We start from the raw sequence: 12,162 nt of genomic DNA on the forward strand, positions 1-12,162 counted from the left end.
CAGGTATCCGGACATCTCAAAATGCCGGTCTTATATGTGTTATTATTTGTGGATATTCTCAGTGCCTTTGAACTCTGTTGTTCAACTGACATTTTGCTATAGTTCACAGTGCGCCATTCCGGTTTCATCAAGTTACTTTTAAGCATTGCAGGATAAAAGTGTCACTGGTCAGAATAGACTAGAGGGCGCAAATACAAACGCACTGGATCATGATGATGCACACAGTTTTATACAAGTTCAATAGCTGGATGCATTTTGTAGAATTCATGGATAGATTTGATTTTTGGAGAACGCATTTGAGATAAATAGTCAACCCAAATTACATTTTCACTGTACAGACATTTTTTTGGCCGTATTGTACTTGTGGAATTCAGCCATGCCTCCCCACCAGACTCCAAGTTATCTCCTAGAGGATTTTTAATGACTCATATTTTTGTTGGTATTTTTTTCAGCCAGCAATCCGCTGAAGTGTTGAAGAGTGCTTCCGCGAGAGAATTCAAGAACTGTGCTTAGGTGAGTGTCTGTTAAAATTTTCTTCATTCAAGCATCAGAATAGAGCAGTGATTTGGTAGGAGACTGTTCCTTTTTTTCTATGCATTTAATATTTTTGATCAAAATTAGAAACCAGAAAACGTCATTCAATTACCTCTACGAAAAAAAATAATCCTGGCCATGATGGTTAGGCTTCTCAGTTATCCCTTCTAAAAAAATATCCTCCAAGCCATAGTCTCCTCAATTATTCCTTCTAAAAATATCCTCCTAGCCATGATGGTTAGCCTCCTCAATGATCACATCTAAAAATATCTTCCAAGCCGTGATGCTTTGTCTGTTCAATAATCTCGTCTAAAAAAAATTCCTCCAAGCCATGATGATTACTATCCTAAAATATTATCCATTCTAAAAAAAAAATAGCTTCCAAGCCGTGATGGTTTGTGCGTTCAATAATTTCTTCTAAAGAAAATTCTCCCATTCATAATAGTTAGTTTCCTCAATTATCCCTTCTTAACAAATATCCTCCAAGCCATGATGGTTAGTCTCCTTAATTATCCCTTCTAAAACAATATCCTCCAAGCCACAATGGTTTTTATTTCAATAATCCCTTCCAAAAAATTCCTCCTAGCCATGATGTTTAGTCTCCTCAATTTTCCCTTCTAAAATATCCTCCTAGCCGTGGTGATTAGTCTCCTCAATTATCCCTTCTAAAATATATCATCCAAGCCATGATGGTTTTCATTTCAATAATCTCTATCAAAAAAAATCCTCCTTGCAGTGATGATTAGTCTCCACAATAATTATCCCTTTAGAAAAGATCCTCCTATCCATGATGGTTAGTCTCCTTAATAATGATCACATCTAAAACATATCCTCCTTGCCAGGATGATAAGTCTCCTCAATTATCCCTTCTAAAAAATATCCTCCTAGCCATGATGGTTAGTCTCCTCAATTATCCCTTCTCAATATATCCTCCAAGCCATGATGGTTAGTCTCCTCAATTATCCCTTCTAAAAAAATATCCTCCAAGCCATGATGGTTTTCATTTCAATAATCCCTTCTAAAAAGATACCTCCTTGTCATGAGTGTGAGTCTCCGCAATTATCCCTTCTAGAAAATATCCTCCAAGCCATGACACGGCAGTTCCACATGCATAGCGCGTACACACAAAAAGGTTCTGTAATGCGTTAGTGCTGTATTTGTGAACTCCAATGATGCCGGTGACGTCACACAACATGGCGCCGTCCACATACAGAAAAAAACATCGATGTTTCGTCCCAAATAATGTCAAAATTAGACACTTTAGAAATATGTTTTATTATCATAAATGAGAGGCAATGACGGGATATGATGTTTTCTTTAGGAATAAATGAGAAAGGGGTATAATTTATATGCTAAGGTGTGTTTTAGGGGAATTTTCGCCAACATTTCAATGTATTCGCGTATCGAAGACTTTTAAAAGCCTTCAATAAAAGCGAAACGCAGTTTTTCAGAAGAAATCTTTATGTTGATACCATTATTCAGTTATGAAAATAGCCAAATCATACTTTTTCTTGGTCGGGTCGACATTTTAAAATAAAATATAGACGTTGAAAGTCAGACTACAATTCCAAAGCTTCGCTTAGAATTCGGGCTGCTGCATCGCTGGTTTACGATCTAGTATCCCACTAATACATGCAAACTGGCGCGCGGGTACCAACTGGCCTAGCGCCGCGTGTGTTGTGTACACAAAAGCGCCGTACAACATGTACACATGTACATGTACATTGTACATGTGTACGTACGTAAAACCATCGCATTCGGGACGATCGCAAGACATTGAAAAAAAATGCATAAAATGCAAAACAGATTACATAGAAATAAAGAACCATCTATATCTGTCTTTAGAAGAAAACACTCACTGTGGACAAAATAAACACACAATCCGAATTCACAAATGTTTAGTGTACAGTGAGTGAGTGTTGTACAGCATATTAAAGCAGCACAATCCAAAACCAAGCATGAATTTGCCATCAGTATAGCTAGACACTCTATCCTCTTAATTTTCTGGGGGAAGTTGCTGACAATTAATTGGATCTATAGCTTAAACAAAACAATAACAAATAGGTTTTTGTTTGGCAATAAACGCATTCTTTATTTCACAACCAATCCATATCATTTAAAAAAAAAGTTTCATTTACAGAAGTGAAACTTCACAACAGCCATATTTTACAAGTAAATAAAGTGCACATGTAATGCAGGCATGAACTCAACTAGTGAAATCAGGTTTGGCAAGTTATAAAACTATGAAAAGTCTGAAAAATTAAGTAGGGTAGTTGCAGTTGATTCAAGAAAGTGATTCAAAAATTCAACTTTATGAAAGGGCAAATGGATTTAAGCATACCCTCACACCTGAAGACAGTAAAGGTTTTTTTTATATTTATTTATTATTAATATTTTGTTGGAGAAAGGAGCTTGCAGTTCAACTGCACTATTTCATAAGTGGTGGTGATGGCAATTTCAGGTTTCAAATTTTCGCTTAATTAAAATTTCACATACGTACGTGTACACGTACCTGGATGACCTGCCCCCCCCCCCCAGATTTACAAAGCACTACATCGCTTCACAATTTGATGCAAACACAGTCCACTGTGAAGTTCTTTTCCAGTGTGAATGCATCATACATCGTCAATTTTGTTAAATATTTTAGAAAAGTTTTCACAAGTACAATCGACGACTCTTTGTTGACTTTTCGACGACTACTGTTCTTTGAATAAATACATAACATGAAAAAACATGAACATGTTCATGTAGTCACCTTTTGTCAGCATATTTTGTAAAATGAATCACAGGATGCGTCATCCTAGGGATACAACGATGCATCGTAGGTTACAATAAGTTTCATGAAATCAGGTACAGATTGTCATCGTCACTACGAACGACACTCTCGCACCCGTGTGTGCGCTGTACGCGCGCGTGTTTACAGAACCGGGATATTTTGGGTTTTACGAACTGATATCCGCCACAGTGCGGCACTTTTAGAGCGCACCCCGTACATTTTTGTTTTCACGAACTGACACCCAAGCATGATGCGGCAATATCCGTGTACTTGTGCGATTATACATGTACAAATTTTGCATTAAAAAGCGATTTAATTGGTAAAATTAAGATCAGTGTCAGTTCGTGAAACCGAAAATGCATGGGTGCGCTCTAAAAGTGTTGCACTGTGGGGGATGTCAGTTTGTGAAACCCAAAATATCCCGAATCTGTAAATACTCAAGTGTGCGCAAGTGTCAGTTTGTGGTGACATTGACAAGATATATACCATCTGAAATGGCAATAAGGACAAAACAGAAACTGTCCTGATCAAAGATTACCTCCAGTTATCTCCTAAATTCCCAAACTATCTCAATTCTCTCAACCCCCCCCCCCCCCCCCGGCAGTAAGACATTCATTATGAAATGTTTACGTCAACTATGTTATTCAAGCATATGGGACAGGGAGGCAGCGAACAGACTACACCTACCACTCCCAATTCAGATCACACTAAAAGTATTTGTACATGTACTCCACACCATGGACTATTTAGAAAGGTTCAGAGTGGGGGTTGGGCTGTTTGAATGAACATGGCCATGTCATGGCATGGTCAGGAACTGATACGGAGTTCAATCGCAATGGGTGGGTAGTACAGATCAGATGCGGAGGAATCCAAAGCTCGTCCATTATACCCGGCCATGCATGTCGTTGCCATCTTCAATCCAGAAATAGGAGGAAACTCTTCAAAACCTGAAAGCACAACAAGAATATAACAAATGGAACAAAGTCAAAGGGATACTTTGAGATGCATGGTGGCAGCAAATACACCAGTCCTTTTCTGAACGTCAATTTGAACATGTGCACATTAGGTTAAATGTGACGTAAAAAAAATGAAAAGGACAGGTAAAAGGAAGCGTCTCAAAAGTCTCTGTTGAAAATTATTGCCAGGTTATTTTCAAGATTGTTGTCTGTGCCTTTGCTGGGATTTTTCTTGCATTGAATATGAGTGTTAAAAACTATAGAAGATAAGAAAGTTTCATATTTTATCTTTTTCTATAGGCACAGACATACATGTACAATGTACATGTAAACATGTACTTGTACATGATGTATGTACATGCATGTACATACATGCCATGATCAATTTCTAAGTAAAATAATATCAAGATGCTCACCGATGAAAATTGTCAAATTTTCTGAAGGTATCCTTCGTCAGGGCAGGGTACGTCATCTGCGTGTCATGGTGGAATGCCGTACACTCCGCATAAGAAGAACTGTAGGCAAACCTCCTCCACAGCGTCCGAGAGACAACCCATAGGTCTAGATGGCAAATTAAAGTACACATTCAAGTTCATGTACAGTTACGTGACGTTTGTGTTTGTACACAACAAGAACAAGAGCATGCATTACATGGGTTTCGAGTAAACTCCGTACCCAACAACCACTGTTACCGACTCGGTCCCTAACAGACGGGTCTGACCGTCTGAGACAGCATGGCCAACTCAGTTCCACTTCCAGGTCAACTTGGTCCCAGGTACAAATGTATAAAAGTCGGTCCAATGTCAACTAAGGGGGTAAGTCTCAAGTCATTTTAGTCCCAGGTCAAATTTGAAATTAATGGAAAAAATACTCTACAAAAAAAAAAGTACAATTATATGACTGAGTGAGGGCAAAAAAGAAATAGCATAATGTATTGACGGCCCTGGCAATGTAACCTACATGTAGGGCCTACATGTCAAATCCTTTGTTTACGCATTTAGAACATACATGTACAGTACACAGTTTCCTTGAGAAGTTTTCAAGAACAATGTCAGGCTCCTGCCTGCAAAGAATGACCTCCATTCCTCCATCATCATTCATGTTCCTGCATGATGCATGCCATTGCCAGCAAATCCTGACCACGCTGACTAAAATTTACATGAAATTTAAAAATCATAATGAAATTGGAGGATTCAGGACTGTTACTGTTAGGATTAAGGAATGCATTGTGATTATTTATTACGAATACGATTTTCTGGGTAATTGCAACTAGCAAGGCACACTGGGCAGAAATATTTCTTAGATGAAAGTCTTCTACATACACGAGTCGTTGCGTCGTCCAAAAGTGCGTGCTATGGGATAGCTCAAGGCGCCTACACTACGACTGTTTCATGTACGACATTACTGTAATAACTTCCTGTCATGGCGCGGCGTACGTACACAAAATCCTTGTGTCGCAGGCTAAAAACAAGGAAAAACTACAAAAACTACATCTTCTGAGCAGAGTAAATACATAATCTATAGGCTTACCTTTGAGATTTCCGTCTGAATCTCCGAAATCATGCCAAAACATGGCCACGAAGGTCCCCACTCGTCACGCCATGACACATGTACACTTCGTACGTTGCGACTTGACGAATTCCTGTTTTATTCACCATCAATATTGGCTAAAATCTCACGAAAGCATGTCGTCCCAAACCTTTCGTCCATATCAACGTGAACCTAGATAACTCATTTATTGATAGATTGACCAAGTAGGCTATGCGTCACAAAACTGCATTTTACTTTATAAATGATGTTTTCTCGAAGTGGAAATGACGGCACGAAAACGCTAAATCGTACTAGTCGGAGTAGCTTGGACCCTAGCCCCATAAATGTGGCCTATTTACTGGACTGCCTCCGTAAACATAGGCCACACATCCACATGTACAAAAATCGTGTCGACGGAGCCAAATTTTGATTTTCACATTTAGGCTTAGTTTGTAGGTTTTTTTTGCTTTAGAAGCATACTCACCCTCTTTACAGGCTAATCAGAAAGTGCTGCCTTTTTCAGATGTATATTTTTTGTGAAATTTCATGTTGAAATTTTGATACGCAAACGTGTAAAAATGAATCTGGAAATTTCACGAAAAATATACATCTGAAAAAGGCAGCACTTTCTGATTAGCCTGTAAAGAGGGTGAGTATGCTTCTAAAGCAAAAAAAACCTACAAACTAAGCCTAAATGTGAAAATCAAAATTTGGCTCCGTCGACACGATTTTTGTACATGTGGATGTGTGGCCTATGTTTACGGAGGCAGTCTAGTAAATAGGCCACATTTATGGGGCTACTTGGACCCAACTTATCGCCTTTTTAACATTTGGACATGGTCTGGCGATAGTGGGGTCCAAGCTAATACCGCGACCTGGACAACATCATCCTGTCACTGTCCCAAAACCAACATTTCCAACAAAAAACATCAGATTTCACCTTTAAAACGGCCTCCAAATTACTAGATATGCCACCTAAGGTACAAGTAGACATCGATAATTAAGATGGTTGTACTGAAGTTTACTTACGATCCGGAAAAAAAGTGAAATTTTCCGTTCATTTCGGAGAGCTCCCCTCGCGATCTTGAACACGTTAACCTCTACATGCCCAGCGTACATTCGATGGTCCCCGTATCCCGAGTGCGATTCCGTTACCGAGCGCGCGCGACGCATCGATTATGATAATGAGTAGACTGGATCACGTTTGTAAACACATGTGCATTTCAAACGATAATAGGGAGTCGGGAACTAGCGCAGCTTTTATGGCGGGTACCAGTTCAAGCTGGTTCCCGATTCCCTTTTACAGTTCGAAATGCACATGTACAGTGTATGTGTTTACAAACGTGACTCATTATGTTGTTTTTTGGGGATGGGACAGTGACAGGATGATGTTGTCCAGGTCGCGGTATTAGCTTGGACCCCACTATCGCCAGACCATGTCCAAATAAGTTGGGTCCAAGTTACTCGGACTAAAATCGTACCAGGTCACAAGTCACACGCTGCATAAAAACACACATTATCATAATTTGTGCACGCTAGATGGCAACTGTCAACCGTACATAACTTCATTGATGGTTTGTAAAGCCTTATTTGGTAATCTGTTGCATATTCATTTTAATAAACCAATCAATTTTTATATCTTTCGCGGGGTATTTAAATCCACCAACGAAACAAAGGGATCGCTAGCGCTGTGCGTAAGGTTTATTTACATCGCGCTAGGTTGTCACGTGGTATTACCACTAACTCCATCTCGCCAACAGAGGGCGTACTTTTTTATGCGTGAAACTGCCGGTGTAGCGTGAATATCCGACTCCATGAAATGTGGACTCATTGGTAGTACTGCGCACGCGTGAGTACGATACTATGCTATTTTTAGGATCGTTTCGTGAGAGTGACCTGTCACGTGCGAGGGATCAACCAATAATAGGGAAATAGGGGTCCGATTTTCATAGGAGTCGGATTTACGTGTGACACCGTGATGATGGTTATAGTCACTTCAATTTTCTCTTCTAAAAATATCCTCCAAGCCATGATGGTTTTCATTTCAATAATCCCTTCTTAAAATATCCTCCTAGCCGTGATGATAAGTCACCTCAATTATCCCGTTAAAAAAAACCCTCCTAGCCGTGGTGATTAGCCTCCTCAATCATCCCTTTTAAAAACAAATATCCTCCAAGCAATGATGGTTAGTCTCCTCAATGATCACATCTAAAAATTATCTTCCAAGCATTGATGGTTTGTCTGTTCAATAATCTCGTCTGAAAAATATTCTCCAAGCCGTGATTTTTTTTATTTCAATAAGCCCTTCTAAATAAAAATATCCTCCTAGCCATGATGAGAAGTCTCCTCAACTATTCCTTCTCAAAAATCTCCTTGTCTCCTCAAAAATCTTCCAAGCCGTGATGGATTGTGTGTTCAATAATCTCTTTTAAAAATATCCTCCTAGCCATGATGGTTTGTCTCCTCAGTTATCCCTTCTAAAAATATCCTCCTAGCCATGATGGTTAGTCTCCTCAATTATCCCTTCTAAAAATATCCTCCTAGCCGTTATGATTAGTATCCTCAGTTATCCCTTCTCAAAAAATATCTTGCAAGCCGTGATGGAAAGTGTGTTCAATAATCGCTTCTGAAACATATCCTCCAAGTCAAGATGACAAGTCTCCTCAATTATCCCTCCAAAAACTATCCTCCGAGCCATGATGGTTTTCATTCAATAATCCCTCTGAAAAATATCCCCCTAACCGTGATAAATAGCCTCCTTAATTATCCCTTCTAAAAAAATATCCTCCAAGCATTGATAGTTAGTCTCCTCCATTATCCCTTCAAAAATATCTTCCTAGCCGTGATGATAAGTCTCCTCAATTATCCCTTCAAAAGAATATCCTCCGAGCCATGATGGTTTTCATTCATTAATCCCTCTGAAAAATATCCTCCTAACCGTAATTATAAGTCTCCTCAATTATCCCTTCTAAAAAATATCCTCCAAGCAATGATAGTTAGTCTGCCCCCATTATCCCTTCAAAAATATCTTCCTAGCCGTGATGATTAATCTCCTCAATTATCCCTTTAAAAAAATATCCCCCTAGTCATGATGGTTAGTCTCCTCATTTAGCCCTTCTAAAAAATATCCTCCAGGCCATGATGGTTAGTCTCCTTAATGATCACATCTAAAACGTATCTTCCAAGCCGTGATGGATAAATTGTGTGTTCAATAATCTCTTCTACAAAAATATCCTCCAAGCCATGATGATTAGTCTCCTCAATTATCCCTTCAAAAAATATCCTCCGAACCATGATGGTTTTCATTAAATAATCCCTTCTAAAAATATCCTCCTAACCGTTATGATAAGTTTCCTCAATTATCCATTCTCAAATATCCTCCTAGCCATGATGGTTAGTCTCCTCAATTGTCCTTTCTAAAAAAACATAGCCTTCTAGCCGTGATGATTAGTCTCCTCGATAATCCCTTCTTAAAATATCCTCCTGGCCAGATGATTAGACTCTTCAATTATCCCTTCTCAAAAATACCTCCTTGTCATGAGTGTTTGTCTCCTCAATTATCCCTTCTAAAAATATCTTCCAAGCAATGATGGTTAGTATCTTCAATTATCTCTTCAAAAATATCCTCCAAGACGTGATGGCTAGTCTCCTTAATTATCCCTTATGAAAATATCCTCCTGGCCATGATGATTAGTCGCCTCAATTATCCCTTCTAAAACAAAATGCTCTCTGATGAATATTTTGAGTTTCTGAGACACATTCGATTGACACTTGACAAACAGATGGTATGTCTGGGAACAAAAGCTTTTGCCTGAGGCAATGCCCACAACATTACAAAAAGTGGGAACGCCCCCATTTCTTTGTAAAGTTATAATTCGAAGTAAATTTGACCGTGATGAATCGTTTGAAATAACCGATGACGTCATGATGCCGTCACAACTTTTTCCTGAATATTTTGGACCAGGGTTCAAGTTCATCTTTTTTCCTTGATCCGTTTCGAAGGAATTAGATTTGTTTTTAATTAAAGGTTAATTGTTTGCATAAATCTTTAATTTAACCGGGATAACCCCGGAAGGAAAGGTCAGACGACTTTGTTTTCGAAAATCAGAAATGTTTATCAAGGTATCATCTATCAGATTATAAAGTGTAAACATGATTGTTCTTTTTGTCAATAAGCTTGTGGCATTGAAATCGTTTGTAATTTGATACCTGATGGCGTCATTATGACGTCAGAGTTATATACTCACTTCGGATTCAGGGTTGGTGTTTGTTCAAGGTTTCCAGTTTATACCATGTACCGTTGAGGAAAAAAAATCGTACAGAATTATTGCCTGGAATAAAAAAGAAGGAAGAAAAAAAAGGAAAGAAAGGGATAAAATAATTCTTACCATTTCAAAACCGTGATCGGGTCGTACACGATCACACAAACATATCAGGTTTTTGTTGTTCGGAATGAGGAATTCCTGTCTGACAATATTTCCGCTACTACTTCCATTTTGGACTCTCAAAACGAAATTGTCAAAATAATGACTGTTTTCTTTACTTCTTCGCAAACTCATTTGGATTCTTGTCGCTATGGATAGCGAACTAAATTTTTGGAATATGTTATTGTCAACAACACGGTTGTTCAGGTTCGACTGGTTTTGATCACATTTTGGCTGCATTTTTTTTGTCAAGGGTACAGTACATCAGGTTCCCTGCTGTGATTCAGAACAGTTGAAATTGATCGTGATTCGTACTTATTCCAAATACTTTACGCACTTGTGATTTACATCAGGTTCCCCGCTGCGATGTTACTTTATTATTTTAATTGTCAAACATGAAATCCTGGTTCGATGTACTCACACTTTTTCCGGCAATGAGAGTCTTTTTGACATTTTTTGACATGAGATCGATTAATTAAAGCAGAATATGTATGCTCCTTAATTGTGACTCCTGCAACTTCAAATTCGAGCAATGTTGAACAATTAAGAGGAACATAGGATCTTTTGCCCTTGGTGTTTTTTTTTGGTTAAAAGCAACAAAATTGATCAAAATCTGAAGTATAGGGTGTATATCTAGTAACCTGTTGCAATTTCAGCGCATTCTATACTTTTGAGAAAAGAGAAAACGCAGTTTCGAAGGTTTGCGGAAATGTAATCGGGAAAAATGGACCGCTCGACTAAACTAAATAAAACTAAATGCTGGGGGAACTCACTTAAGAAAACCTAATTAATCTAATGATCGAATAGGGTAAAGACGCGAGGAAATGCAAGAAGTGGGACAGTGACTCAAAATGTAGGTTTCCTCAATAAACAAAAATAAGAAAAATAACTTTATTGATACTAAAGCAATGACCAAAAGCCAAACCAGTGTAACCTTAACCAAGACCAACACACAGTAAAACTATTAAACGAAACCCAGAATTGAAACAATTAAAAACACAGTGCCAAAGAAAGTTATAGATTAAAATCAAAATGGCTTTCAAACCTGTTAAATAAAACAACAAAAAATACAATCGATTAAAATACACTTCTTCAATCAAATTTAAGAAACACAAAGTCTTAAACATTGAATCCAAACTAAGTTTATAACAAAAGATACTTCCAAGTCCGATCTTTAAAATACAACTTTAGAAATGAAATTCCAAAGAAATAAAGGAATAATATGATTGTAAACAACTGATTCTTCTCAGAACCACACAACTCAAAATTATTCACATGGTGTTACCGCAAACCTTATATTCTTTTTTACATGTTTACCATGCAAACATACAAGTCTCATTTAAGAGTAAACGTATGCACAACTGGATGCCGTTGCTTACACACGCAAAAGAGTGTGCCAGCCGGCACACTATTTTAAAAACAGCAAAGCCTTCATTTTACTTATTTTATTTTACGCTTAATCAGGCGGAATAATTTTACAGGTTGTTTGAAACCAGTTCTATTGTGAAGTACACTTTCTGTACATTTGCAAGTGATCTTAACTAATTTTAACTTGTTTTTTTTGTATAGATGTTTCTCAAAAAAAAAAAACACCGCCCGCACGTGAGTCTAGTCAGGGCCGTTGATGAACGAATTCCTACCGGAATAAATAATCAATCCAAATCTCATTTCACCCGACAGAGATTTTTTGCGGCGTTTTACTGATACAATTCAGCTATGCCTCCCCCACCACCCCCAAGTTATCTCCCATCTGACTTTCAATGACTCGTTTTTGTTGATATTATTTTCAGCCAGCAATCTGCTCGAGTGCTGAGGATTCCTTTCGTGAGAGAATTCAAGAACGTTACACTGATTCAGGTGAGTATCTGCTATTTGACATATCCTCACACAACTGTCAGAATTGAGCGTTTATTTAATGGCAGACTTTATCTTTTTGTGTGCA

The 12,162-nt window shown here is 38.2% G+C and overlaps 1 long non-coding RNA gene across 3 annotated transcripts; it reads right to left on the minus strand.

Annotated features, from left to right (window-relative positions):
* Positions 1-4,218: 4,218 nt before the first annotated feature.
* On the minus strand, positions 4,219-7,296 carry LOC119738607. Of its 3 annotated transcripts, none has more exons than XR_005272480.1 (4): positions 7,278-7,296; positions 5,797-5,908; positions 4,683-4,827; positions 4,219-4,257 (listed from the first exon to the last, which is right to left on the minus strand). It is a non-coding gene; the product is annotated as an uncharacterized LOC119738607 (long non-coding RNA). The 3 variants fall into 3 exon arrangements; XR_005272479.1 differs by lacking the exon at positions 7,278-7,296 and adding an exon at positions 6,826-6,864; XR_005272478.1 differs by lacking the exon at positions 7,278-7,296 and having other exon boundaries at positions 5,797-6,139.
* Positions 7,297-12,162: the final 4,866 nt, after the last annotated feature.

This window comes from Patiria miniata, unplaced genomic scaffold (assembly GCF_015706575.1).
Source record: "Patiria miniata isolate m_02_andy unplaced genomic scaffold, ASM1570657v1 HiC_scaffold_10, whole genome shotgun sequence".
In the NCBI taxonomy this organism is placed as follows: Eukaryota; Metazoa; Echinodermata; class Asteroidea; order Valvatida; family Asterinidae; genus Patiria; species Patiria miniata.